This window comes from Pezoporus flaviventris, unplaced genomic scaffold (genome assembly GCF_033815535.1).
Source record: "Pezoporus flaviventris isolate CSIRO_AGI_PZ_B2104156 unplaced genomic scaffold, CSIRO_AGI_Pfla_v1 ptg000115l, whole genome shotgun sequence".
Lineage (NCBI taxonomy): Eukaryota > Metazoa > Chordata > Aves > Psittaciformes > Psittacidae > Pezoporus > Pezoporus flaviventris.
The window spans coordinates 433573-447482 of NW_026892663.1; the positions used below are offsets into that span (position 1 = coordinate 433573).

Here is a 13910-nt window from a genome sequence, read left to right on the forward strand (position 1 = left end):
CCGAACTTGCCTGGTCTACACCTGCCCCCAGCTGGCAAGTTCCTGAACTCACCGAACCCACTCTATCTGTCGGTGAGTTCCCTGCTTGCAAGCCCTACCTACCAAGGGGAACTACACTGTGCGCCAGACGTCTCTGCGCGTCTTACCAGCAGCCCCGGGTCAAGCGTACGACTTATAGACCCCCAAAATTATTAAAATAAATTTTCAAGCATACCGTTTCTCCGCAGCCGGCACAGGTTGTTGTCTGTCCTCGCAGTGAGCGGGCGAGGAGCGGAGCTCCTCCAGGCAAGCGGCCTGGGGCGCCTAGGATGTCCGCCCCTCAGCCGATCCTGCGGCCGAACAGAGACCTCCTGGCTGGCTCGCCAAATTGATGCGCGGATAAACTCCACAACTCGTTAAAAGTTGTAAAGTAGGTATGCTTTTATTCAGCGCTGAGACGCATAGGGATAATTCCTCAAAGATATGCGTATCTCAGTGTTGTTTCCCCTCTACATTTATTCTCTAAAGTCATATATATTCATGAGGTTACACAATACACCTATACATATTCATGTCCTATCCCCGCTTCGTATTATAATGAGCCAGAAGGTCCTCTGCGCCTGCGCAGTGCCCCCTCTGGTCATGGGCAGGGGTCTCAAGATGAAGTAACTGAGTCTTCCTCCTCTGGGTAGGGGTCTTCAAGATGAAGTAAATGAGTCTTCCTCTTCTTGCACTTTTCACCTTTTCTAGTCTTTACTTATGGCCTTGGAGTTTGGTCAGTGTCCCAGCCGTAAATCCTCTGCTTCTCCCTTTAGCAGTAGATTCAGCTCCCTCGCACCGACACGGCCCCGCTCCCTCGCACCGACACCCGCCCCCCTCCGCTCCGGCCACAGCGCAACCCCCGCTCCCGCGGCCCTCACCGCCGGAGAGCTCCCGCCTCGCTCGGCCCAGGGGACGCCGGCCCCGGCCGCCGCGCGCTCTTTCCCTCCGGAGGGACTTTGCCAAGCGAACGGGAGGCGGGCAATGCGCAGGGACGGACACGGAGGAGTCAGCCAATGACAGCACAGCGCTCGGCGCTCCGGGCCAATGGACAAACAGCGCGGGGCGGCTCGGAGCGCAGCTGCCCGCCCACCCGCCCACTTGTGTGGCAGCCGCGGCCGCGGCCATTTTAGCCCGCACGGCCGGGATCCGCCTCCCTGAGGGGGCCGTGGTGCGAGCGCGGCGCGGCCGGAAGCGCTTCGAGATCGCCGCTCCCAAGTCCCAGCCAAGCCCTGGGGAGGCGCAGCGGGAGGGAGTGGAGGGAGTGGAGGGAGGGAGGGACGGACTGACTGAGTGACTGACTTAGTGACGGCCGGCGCTGTCAGGGCCGGGTGCGGCTCCGGTCTGTGCTGGGAGGCCCGTGGGGGATCCGGTGTGAAGACGTGGCTGTGGCGGGGGCAGCGCCGTGTGGGAGCGGTTGTGGAGCCGAGGCAAGGCCCGAGGCGCGGGGAGACGGTGGGAGGCGGGCCCGGAATGACGGGGCCAGCCCCGTCTCTGCTGCCGGCAGCTGTGACAGCTTCCCCATGGATCTCTGGTGGCCAGCTGCTGCCCCAGGGCATCGCAGCCTTGTCCGCGGCTGAAGGCCGTGTCCCTGCCTCTGCCCTCCAAGACGGGGATCCAGAGAGGAGTGAGAAGGGACAACCCCCTTGGTATAGGCCAAACGCCCCTGCTGGGAGCTGCTCCTGACTTGTCTCCTCCTGTAGCTGTCGAGAGGGCTGAGGAGAAGCAGCAGCAGACCCCGAGCCCACCACCGTCGCCGGGAAACGGAAGGCCACGCAGGAGGAGCATCTGCCTGCTGGTGCCCTGGGGTAATGAACCACTGGTGCTGGTACGTCGCTGTCTCGCAGCCTCTTTTGCCGTCATCTGGGGACGGAATGGGCCCGGTGCAATCCCTGCAGGGCTGGGGGCAGGCTGACCTGCCTGCCTTGGGGCAGGAGGTCTCATCCTCGGCTGAGTGGGAAGTGATGCTCTCTCCTGCCCCGGTGTGTGGTGGGTTGTGTGTGACTGTGCTGCCCACTGCCAGAGCAGGTACTGGCTGGGCAGGGTGCTGTGCCCTCAGCACCAAGCTGGGGACCAAACCGAATGGTGACCAGAGCTCTGCGGTGGCCGTGGCAGAACCACGGCTTCCCGGCTCTGGCGCCAGCCTGCTTCCACACCTCCTTCAGAGCGGCTCTGCCGGCTTCCCTGAGAAGGAGCTAAGCTACTGCTCTCTTGGCAGCCCCCTGGGCCTGATCCCGGCTACCCCATCACGGCAGAGATCATAGAGGAGGAGAGGAAGGCAGCGCAGTAGCGCTTGCGCCGACTCCCGGGGCATCAGGCGGGTAAGGGCAGAGTGGGAATGTGAAGGGCACAGCAAGGAGGAGACGGCCGTGGCACGGGCTGGCAGGGCAGTGGGGTGTCCGTGCAACGCAGGGTGAGGAACCTCCTGGGCCAGTGCTGCCTGGTCCTCGGGTCTGAAACTCCTAGAGCCCGGTGAAGACTCTGGTGGGAGAGCTCGTGCCCCGCAGTCGCCAGGGTGATGGGCAACGGTCCCCAGGGCCAGAGCTGTGAGCTGTTCCTGCTGGGAGGCTCTGCTAAGGGGTAGTCCCATACAGCAAGTTGTGGGTCCTGATTTCTTGCTCCCTCCCAGCAGATGAGGTCCCCAGCACCAGTGGGGAAGGTACGTCCCTGGGCACAGCCATCGCCCAGGGCTCCTCGGGCACCGGCCGCACAGGGGCAGCGTCTGCGACCACAACATCGGTGGTTTCTGGGCTGGCCGATTCCAGCACCGGCACCCTCACTGACACCAGCCAGCCCAGAAGTGGCAGCGCGCCCGTGCTGGGAGGTGAGTCGGGGCGGACGGGGCTTCTGCGGGGGTGAAGGGCAGGGTTAGATTTAGGCAGCAGCTTTCCTGCCAGACCTGGCTGAGCTGCCCGGGCTCGGCAGCCCTGAGGGGCTGGTGCTGGGGCTGTGCAGAGCCTTGCCATGCGAAGGCAAGTTGCTTCCCTCACTCGCTGTCCCAGTCCCCAGCCCCTGGGGGTGGAGGGGAATCTGAAATGTTGCTCCTTGCCGCCTCTGAATGCATCGGCTCCTGCGAGTGCTGCCAGCCCTCTAAAGCCAGGCTCTTCCTCCTTTGCTGACCCCGGCTCACAGTGGCGTGTTGCTTTCCAGGAACTCCTGCACCCTTCTTTGGCCAGCGCCCCTCAGGCCTTGGAGAAGGCGTCGCTTCCCCTGGTAGCGAGGGAGTTGGTGCTTCAGCCTCGAAGAGCTGATGGGTCATGTTGTCCCCTTGGGCTGGGGGATGGCGGAAGGGCCAGGCTGTGCTGTGGCAGCCGGCTCAGGTGGTGGCTGCTGGGCTCTGGGAATAGAAAACCTTCCATTCCCCCTGGGATAGGGATTGTGGTAGCCCCGGTGCCAGCTGAGAGTGCGGCTGCAGAGACCTGAGCAAAACTTTGTGCTTCCAGGTTCATCCACCCCCTACTGGAAGAGTTCCACCCCCAAGGCTGGATGGACGTCTCTGCATCTCTGCAGCCTCACCTTCCTGGCTTTATTTTGCCGTTTTTCCTAAGGTTCAAACCTTTGTTCCAGCCCTGGCACTCCCTCTGCTCCCTTCTCTTTGCCTCTCTGCTGGTGCCCCTCCCCATGTTTGGGTGCTCTGGAGCCAGCTGGGGAGTCCAGAGGTAATGGGGATCCTCCCCAAATCCAAATTGTTTTCCATCTGTGGCCCATCCCCACCCGTTTGGGGTTTACCAACTCCCAGGAGCTGTGGTGCTGTGTCCCCTGGGACCATTCAGTGGGAGAGGGGCAGAGGCTGCCAGAGCCAGGGGTCATCCTTTACTCTCTGAGCTGTGTGAGTGTGTGTGTCTGGTGGAGTCTAAATTACAGAAACCCCACAAACATTTAAATGTTCTTTAATGGAATACCACTTTGGTTTTCTATCTGAGCTCTTACAGCAGCTCCCTGCTCCTCAATTGTGATGCATGTGGATGTGACTAAACCTGTCCTGTTTGGTTTTTGTTCTTCCCCAAGGAGGAGTACCACGCCGACGCCAAGTGGCTTTTTGGGCCATCAGCGGCAAAACCTCAGTGGCTGTGATGCTCAAAAGCCAAAGGTGCCGGGCCAGCAGCAGGGCCACTCGCTGACCCTGTGGGATCAGAAGGCTCCACTTATCACCCAGAAACCTTCCTCTATCTCTTATTAAACACTTGAACATCCCAGGAGGCGTCTGGCGTTGTTGCCCAAGTTTCCAGGTGAGGACGAAGCAGCGGCAAATACGGTGCAGAGCCCATGGCGACAGCCCCCAGCCACGCCCTGTGACGTTCCCCCAGCCACGCCCTGTGACGTTGCTGCTGGCACTGCTTCTATTCCACCCAGTGACTTCCACAGGGCACTTGCTGTGGGAGACGACTCTGAGGAGGTCTCAGAGGAGCCCGTGCAGCAGCATCACTCAGCGCCCGAGAGGAAGGTCTTTCTGGACTGCCAGTGCCAGCAGCACCCGGGGTGCACCAACCCTGTGCTATGGAGCCACAGTATGTGGGGGGCTTCCCGGCCTCTGCCTGGGCGTCCATTTTCCAGAAGCACCCTCAGCTGCTGCTCTTGCTGAACGCCTGGGTGTCTCGGGAGATGAAGCGGTTCTTTGGCGTGCAGAGCTTTAAGGTGTTCATGCTGACACGCATGATCCTGGAGGCGCTGCCCGTCTACGGCCTGGAGGAAGGCATCCTGGTTGCGGTGCTGCGCCCCGAGCTGCGGAGCCACGCGTCCAGGTTCGTGCGAAGGCTCCTTGAGGCCACAGAGAAGGAGTGCGTGGACGAAGCGCTGAAACTCATGATCCGCCAGGAGAAGGCGCACGGAGCGAGCGACTGCTGGTCTGAGTTCAGCTGGTGGCAGGAGGGCGGCCCTGTGGCCAGCACCAGCTGGACGGCCTGCCAGGAGCAATGCAAGGGCAAGCTCGTGGCGAGAACCAGCTCCTCTGGTAGCCAGCACAGAGGCGAGTGGATCAGGACGACCAGAGTGACCCGCTCTGACCGCCCCGGGGGCTGGGAGCAGAGCCCCGAGCCCAGCCCCAGCCCCGCTGCCTGCACGCTGGGGACCCCTGTGCCCGGAGCAGCCCCCTCCAGCAGCGCGGACGCAGACGCGCTCCCGAGCACCTCGACCGCTGCCGTGCAGGGGGGTCCTGCCTGCGTCCCCGCTCCCACCCCAGCGCAGCAGGAAGATGCGCAGCAGGAGCCAGGGCAGGCTGTGCCCGGGGCCTCTGCTCCCCTCCGGGGCAGGGCCCGCTCCAAGCGCAGGCCCCACCGCACTCGCAAGAGGAAGACCCGTGGCTCTCAAGACTCCGCTGCACCTGCCAAGAAGCTGCCCCGCCAGTGATGCTCGAAGGCGACACCAGCAGTGGCCAAAGGAGCCGGGCCAGCAGCAGGGCCACTCGCTGACCCTGCGGGACCAGGGGGCTCCATTTTTCACCCTCAAACCTTCCTCTATCTCTTACTAAACACTTGAACATCCCAGAAAGCGTCTGGCGTTGTTGCCCAGGTTTCCAGCTGAGGATGAAGCATCCTCCTACCCTACAGCCCCCCCTTCACACACACTTCATCCTTCCTGAGGGTGCTTCAACACAGGGCCTTCCCTTGGAAGGTGCCTCTGTTGGTGCCTCAGTTCGAGACATAGCAGCTGGAACAACTTTTGTGTCCTTTAAGAGAGGAAAAAAGAAAATGAAATGAAGCTGCTCCTCTCACAGGGGAGAGGAAGCTGTGTCTTGTGCAGTTGCAGTCCTGCCCCAGGAAGGTTTTTTCTCTCTCTGTGACTTTCCCCACCTGGAGTTGATTTAATCACTTCTGCCTGTCCCAAGGGCTTGTAGCAGTGGTGTGATGCTGTTTGTCTGCAGTTTGCAGAAGGGGAGAGCTCTGTCTGGACACTGTCCTCAAGGAAGCCATGCCAGTAGAGTATCTTCTATGTAGGTCAAGTCAGAGCCCCACAGGATCAGGGCTTTTTGGGAACAAATGGCGCACAGAGGATTAACAAACTGCCCCTATGTCAGGTGGTGCTGTTCAACCTGCCTGGGCTCGGGAAGCATCGCTGCCACCAGCGCACAGAGCCTGGGCAGGGTGTGGGTGCCCAAGAGCCAGCAGTTTCGGGCTTCCTTCCCTCATCCTCCTGCACAGCCCGCTCTCAGGCCCCCAGTGGCAGGCATTGTGTTCCCCCCCCCTGCCCCGTGTTTGGAGAGGACTTTCAGACGTGTCCCCATGTCCCCCCAGCTCCCCGCTGCCGTTCTGACCAGCAAGTGTCGAAGCAAAGGCTCAGGAACCTGAGCAGAGCTTTGGCAGAGCCAAGCTACCCAACCGAAAAGCTGCCCCCCATCGCTTCCCTCTGCCCAGGCACGCTTCCTGCCTAGGCTTTCATTGTCCCCGGGGCACTGCTCGGTGCACCTCTGACAGAGCTGGCCTCCAGGTCCAGGGCCCTGGCTCTACAGGCCCCCGGGTGCTGCCCTGGCAGCTCTGTTGCCCTGGGCGCCCAGCACTGTGCTTCCTTCTCCTCTTCCCTCCTCTCCTCTCCACCCTCCCCAGCAGAGCTGTGCAGCCATGGCAGGGCACACTGCCAGAGACCAGAGGGTGCAGGGACCACCGAGAGCAGGGCTGCAGCCGAGCTGCCATAGCAAAGCCTTGCGAGAGGGCTGCCCTTCAGTAGGACTGAAACTCCTCTGTCCTGCCCCACCAAAGCTCACCCCCTGCTGGGTGCGTATTTCACAGCCACCACGGAAAGACCCCCGGTGTCAGACACAGCGCTTTGCATAGAGCTCTTTGCTGATCAGACGGAAGCACGGCCGGTAACAGCCTGGCTGGCCGGCGCTGCTGCTGCTTGTGCTCCTGGAGGAGGCTTTTGCTGGACATCGATCTTGGGAGCCTCTGTGCCTCAGAGGCTTTCCTGGATCCCGCCGTTGGGCACCGGATCTGCTCCCCAGAGCTGAGGAACTGAATAGAAAGCTCTGTAGCCCTGCGTGCAGAGAGAGGTGCAGTGTTACAGAATGACTCTAAGAGCAGAACCATAGAGTTCTGGAGGACTGTGCAAGCAAGGCAGGGGGTGGCCCCAACAGGTGGCCGGAGACCGGACCTGGGAGGAGAATGTGGAGGAAGCTGTGGGGGCTAACCAATACTGTTATGCCAAGAAGGAGTGGCTGAATACCACTCCTATATATGTGTGAACTGCGTCACAAATAAACTAGAAGTTGCTTATCACCCATATTGGGTTGGCCTGTCTGCTTCTCCTCACCGCTTACAAATGACGCCCGAACAGGGACGCGGACTACAGGGCCCTGGTCGCTGGGGACCCGGATTACAGGGCCCCGACTAGCGGGGACCCGGGATACAGGGCCCCGGTTAGCGGGGACCCAGATACAGGGCCCCGGCTAATGGGGACCCGGAACAGCGAGTGAGCGGCGCCGGTGGCAGTGGCCGGGAAGCGCGGGCAATGCTGCTGCGGTGGCGTGACAGACCCGGGTGCTTGGACTAACCAAAAGGAATCCGCCGCTGGGGCGAACCAGACACTGCTGCGTCGGGAGGCCGATCCGGAGACCGAGGTTACAGGACGACCCAGAAGAAGACGATCCGGAAAAGGCCGGCCATGAAAATGGCCCGAGAGGTAGCCCTGGACTTATTACAGTTGTAAGAAACTAAGGATAAGGGTATTGTTTATTAAGATTTATGTTAAGCCCAATGTAAAGGTTTGTTGTAAGAAACTAAGGATAAGGGTATTGTTTATTAAGATTTACGTTAAGCCCAACGTAAAGATTAGGTGTAAGAAACTAAGAATAAGGGTATTGTTTATTAAGATTTATGTTAAGCCCAATGTAAAGGTTAGGCAACAAAAAATGTGAAATCACTTACTCAAACAGTCACCGGACACAGCTTGTGCAAGATAAGATAACCGCAATCACTTACACAAACTAAACCAAGTACCGCTTATACAAACATAGCAGATGTGGACTAAAGATAACAGTAAGATGTTTCAGGAACTGGCAGAAATAAGATAAAACAACTCCATATAAGGACGTATGGGTAAAAGGTCAACTATAGGATGAAGGAGGAAGACTTCTTACTTCAGCCTCAACGACCACCAGGAGACAGAAGTGACCCCCTAGCAACAGCTGAAGCATGCGCAGAGTACCTCCACTACTTCATGAGCACGGAAGTAAAGATGTATAAAAAGGGACTGTTTGAACTGCTCAGTACAGCAGTTGTCGGAGCGCAGACTCCCCTGTCGTCCAGCGCTGTTTTTGCTCATATCCTACTTGCTATAATTAATAAAATTTTAATTGGCTTATGATCCGTTGTGGTCTCAATTTATGACACAGTGCTTTTATAAAAGTGGGGAACTGAGCCCTGAACTTTTTACAGTGCTTTTTATAAAAGCGGGGAATTGAGCCTGAGACTCTAAAGCAGCTAGCAGGTCTAGTGGCTAGGGAAGGCTAAGAGATTTTTTTTGCAGATCCTAATACAATATTTGAGGAGAGTGAGTGGCGAAAGTTTGGTGATGAACTATTTGACTCAGTGCTTAACGATTATAAAAAGGCAAAGAAACTCGGTAAACCACGGAGGGAAGTAATGAACTGTATAAAAAGATACAAGGCAGAAAAGAAAACTGCCGCGGTAGCAACGGAGAAACTAGGAACAGACGTCCCCGGTCGGTTGAAACCGGGGGAAGATTACAACTCGTTCCCCCCAACTACCGGGAGCACAGGGTTCCACCCCCCCCCCCCCTTCCTTTTCTCCCCCTCCATCAGAAGGTGCCGCGGAGGAGGTGTAACCCCCTGCTCCCCCACCACCCCAGTTCCGAAAGCAGGGACTTTGGAAAGGACAGAGAAAGTATATTAGAAGGGATACGCATGATAAATGTCGAGAAATCCGAAAGAAAGAGGGCGGTGCCTCGGCGCCGGATCGATTGCGGCGCCATTTTGAAGCACGCACTAATAAATAGAGATCATGCGCTAGTGGGAGATTTAAAGGAACCGCGAGCCTCTCCAGCCCACTATGCCCCAGAGTGAAAAGATTTTTAACTCAGTCACGGAGGAGCCAGGTCTGCAGATGGCCACATACCGAACGAGAGACATCTGATAAGAAAGACACAGCTGCGAGCAACGGAGACCCCGAGTTCGGCGCAGGATCAGCCCCCGAATCCCCTGAATCCGAGCCAGATTTATATCCTCTGCTTCCAGACCCTGACTCTTCGTCTCCCAGGTCGGTCTGCTCAGACTCACTGGCCCTGGAGACGCTCAGCTGTAACAATGGGTAACCAAATATGTGATCATTACTGGGGAATTTTCTGCAATGGGCATCTTTGCATATCCTGTGTTTACTACACAGCAGGGGGCTAAAGAGTGGGAAGCTCTTGATCTCAAAATAGTTAAGGAGGCCTGACAAACGGTGACCATGTATGCGTTAAAATCCTCTTATACTCAAGCTGCATATGTTATGATTTTTCTTGCAATTGACAGGGGGAGCCCATACAGTTTCTCTGTGATACTCATGTACTAGAAGTTGGTAAATATAAGTATGTCCAGGTTTCTATCAACCCTTGGAGACCTCTGTAGATACTGCTGGACACTTCTCCCAGCGCAGGCTGGCCACCTGTGTCGGAATGAGTGTGCATTTTGGTCAGTATAAAAGCCCAAGCCTCATGCGATGTGGGTGAGGCAGAGCCTCTGCGGGGACGCCCACTAAGGTTGAGCCTGCCACCTCGCACTGCAATGATGCTTCTCGGAGCTGGTTTGCTGTTAGTCTCCACAGGGTTCTTGTTCTGTACATGGGACTTTAGTGGGAGTAATGATGGCTTTTGCAGGGACTAAAAAAAAAAAAAAAGAAGAAGGGGGGAGAGAGAGTAATGATGCTGCACGTAACCTGTCTACTTCTCAAGAACTGAAGAACTGATAACCTGGGGGAGGGGGTATATTTGTGTCCTCCTGCCTACAGGTCCATGGTGACTGCCTGCAAAGTTTGTCAAGCCTTGCCATGAGCTGGACAGACGAATGGAAAAACCTGATGCCTCAGCTGCAGGAGCTGACCGTGATTACCCCAAGCAGAATGAGATAGAGGAAGAGAAAGAACAAATAACTGCAAAACATCACTTGGGGGCAACTGAAAAGTAACATCCTGAATATGTGTGCTTGTAAAGTAGCTATTATTAGAGGTTGTGATTTTGTGTATAAAACCACCTGTATTTACTAGCTAGTTGCCAATAAGAAACTGCACCTTGTATTGTATAGATTTGTCACTTGTAAAGAAGATGTTAGAGTATGGAAATTTGCAGTAGCTGCTAGAAAATGCTAAAATAAAAACTAGAAAGATTTTAATACAATGGTAGTGTTATAAAGCAGGTGATGGAACAAATTTAAGAGGGGGGAGAATTCCACTGGTAAGAAATTTCTTTGGCTAGTCCTTCACTGCCATCAGCATCTTCAACATGCTGCTGCACCCTGCAATAGTTACTCTGCTGATGTAAATTTGTGTGTGCCTTGCTGTAGTAGCGACTTGTTACTGGATGAAGGAGGTGAAACTGTGCATTGACAACAGGGTGCAAGGACTGAGGCTGACCAAATGCCTGCTACCACAGTCAAGGGCAAGACTGGGTTGGCTTCTGTGTTTGCCACCAAGAAGAACCTTTAGCTCCGCTGTTGGCCGCAACCCAGCAGGCGTGGAGCCGTGGGGACACATGCCATGCCAGACCTTGATGTGAAGGATCAGAGAGCTGTACAGCAGAAAAAAGGGGCAGGCCCAGGCAGCCTCTAGTTGGCATATGTTGGGGATATAATCTAGCCCAGATCCCCTGCTCAAGTAGGGTCACCCAAACCATATATAAAACATAAAGGGGGAGTATGTGCAGCTCTGAAGGAAGAATGTTGTCTGTACGCCGATCACACTGGCATAGTGAGAGATACTATGGCCAAACTACGGGAGAGACTAGAAAACGAAAAAGGGAATGGGAGGCGGAACAGAATTGGTTCACATCCTGGTTCACCAATTCACCGTGGCTTACCCCTGTGATATCTACCCTGCTAGGGCCGGTTACAACAATCCTGATAGCATTGATTTTTGGACCCTGTATATTGAATAAGCTGATGTCATTTGTCAAAAGTCGTTTGGGAAAGGTTAACATCATGCTCATAGAACGCCAACAGTTGCTTTAGGAATGTTCTTGTTCAGAGTTTTGGTCTATCCCCAGTTATACCCTGTCATTCTCTGCTATCACTTGTTTCACGTGCCTTGCCCGATGCGCTCTGCATCCCTATTTCAAGCATATATTGCGTTTGCAGAAACTGTTTTCAGTGTTGTGTGAAAGCATCAACCATATACTGTTGTTACACCCAGTTAGTTTTATTAAGCATAGGGAGGGGGGAAATGTAGGTAGTTAGGGCCTGGCGGCCGGAAGATATCACGCTGTACGGAAAGATAGAGCCCCCAAGATAGAGCCCCCTGTTTAATAGCCAATAGTATGTAGCTTGTGATGTAAGCAGACGGAAGTGACGCTGCAAACCCAGAGTATATAACGCTGTGTTGCGAAGTAATAAACGCCATTTGCCGTCCACCACACTGATGTCTGTGAGCTGATGGCCCGAGCGGCCTGGGGTTGGTCGCCGTGCCGTTCCTGAACCAGGTCGCCGCGCCTTGCGAAGGCAACAGTGCAGCTTGAGATCTTGATTCCCACCAACTTCTTCTCTTTGAAAGGCACAAACAAATGCAATCAATCTTTTGAAGCCTTTTCTCTGACTCTTTTTCAGCAAGCAAATGTAAAACTGCACTTCCTCTTCCCTCCCACCCCAGCAGCTTTAATAAAGAACTCACAGGTAAGAGTGAGGAATTCTACTGGGGCTGAGGAACAAGGTCAAGAATCTTGCAATGAAAATACACATTTATGAATGACAAATGTTAAATGTGAATAAAGCTGATTGGTGTTTCCTGTGAGGAAAAGAGGCCTGGGATAATTGAGGGTAATTTCTTCTTCTAGGAGCGGGCCTGCGAAGTGAAATGAACTTTGAGGCTCAATCTCCTCTTGGTTTTCTTCCAAGAATGGTGTGATTTTGGGGGTCTGTTTCTCATTCAGTACTATCATAGACTTTTGTGCAGAAACTGTGGAAGAACTTCCGTAAAGTCATGAGTATCAGTGGAAAATCTCAGTATTTCAGTGCCCTATTGGCTTTCACACTGCACATGAACTGTTCATGTCCCAGATGACAAAACTCTTCTATGTTGCCAGTGGCTGAAGAATGTTCTCCCGCACTTCAGCAGAGCCCCCTTCACCTCCTTGTTCCTCAGGCTGTAGATGAATGGGTTGAGCATGGGGGTGACCATTGTGTAGATGATGGAGGCCACCTTATCCAGGCTCCTGTGGCTAGATGGAGGTTGTAGGTACATGAAGAATGATGTCCCAAAGAACAAGGAAACAGCCATCAAATGGGAGGCGCAGGTGTGGAAGGCTCTGGCCCTGCTCTGTGCTGAGCACACCCTCAGCACAGTACAGATAATAGAGATGTAGGAGAGTAAAATGACCATGCTCGTGCCCACCACGTTGATGGTGACAAAGGCAAAGATGACCATCTCGCTGCTGTGGGTGTCGGAGCACACAAGCTTTAGAACAGGGACAACATCACAGAAGAAGTGGTCGATGCGGTTGGGACCACAGAAGGAACCTCCAAACACGCACCACGTGTAGACGATGGCACTGAGGAAGGCAAATAGGTAGGATGATGCTATCAGCTGCCAGCAGACGTGGCTGGAGATGATGGTCACATAAAGCAGGGGCTGGCAGATAGCAACGTGCCGGTCATAGGCCATCATGGCCAGGAGGTGACACTCAATAGTAGCAAAGAAAGCAAAGGTGAGGAACTGCGTCATGCAGCCAGTGAAAGAAATGGTTTTGTCCTCTGATAACAGGTCTGCCAGCATCCTGGGGGAGATGAGTGTGGAATAGCAGATGTCAGTGAAGGCAAAAGTGAGGTGAGGAAGAAGTACATGGGGGTGTGGAGGCTGGGAGACACCGGAACCAGGATGATAATGCCAAAGTTCCCCACCTGAGTGACAATGTAAATCACTAGAAACAAGACAAAAAGAGGAGCCTGGGCACATGGGCTGTCTGTAATTCCCAACAGGATGAATTTAATCTGGGTGTGATTTCCTCCCATGACCAGGTGTTACCTCCTGAGGCAAAAGGAAGAGAAACATCAAACTGATCAAAAATGGACATTCAAATCTGGACCACATCTAACTCCAATCAATGACCACTATACCTGCCACACATTAGATTATTCTAATATATTTTCTAACCAAAATTATATGCATCTATTATGTTTTTCAGATGAGGTAATCAGAAAAGAACAGGTAGTTTATTGAAGTAGTAAATGGCATTTTTATTTTTCTGTGGTGGGACAACTAACACTGGCTTTAGTCAAGCAGGTGTGTCTTCAGGTTTGAGCAAGGAATCAGATCTTTAATCACTTTCAATTTGAAGGAAATCTGTGTCAGAAGACACCTCAGAGGATCCTCATAGGATTGCACGTAAACGTGAAGCAAGAGAATTTCTCAGTCCCAGTGAAAGCCCAGCTTACACATGTATGACCTCCAGACATTTTCCTTTGGCTTTTGATTATCATTCCTGTCACCAAATCACATTTAACAAACTATTTGAGATCATTAACAACAAATAACATTGACATTGGTAAATTCATGATATATACCTTCCTGAGCTCCAGCATGATAAAGCATCCTAAACCAATGGGCATTCAGTTTCTTGCTTTAAAAATGAGTTGCTGTTATAACAAGCTGATTCTAAAGGCTGATTTGTTAGTGACTATATTCTGATGACAATCTGAACTGTTGCATTTCTGTATAACAGAATAAGATTCATCCTCATTTAACTCTTGAATAAATCAA

General features: G+C 54.1%; 1 pseudogene; it reads right to left on the bottom strand.

Moving 5' to 3' along the window:
* Window positions 1-12200: 12200 nt before the first annotated feature.
* On the bottom strand, window positions 12201-13162 carry LOC133282129 (olfactory receptor 5AP2-like; annotated as a pseudogene).
* Window positions 13163-13910: the final 748 nt, after the last annotated feature.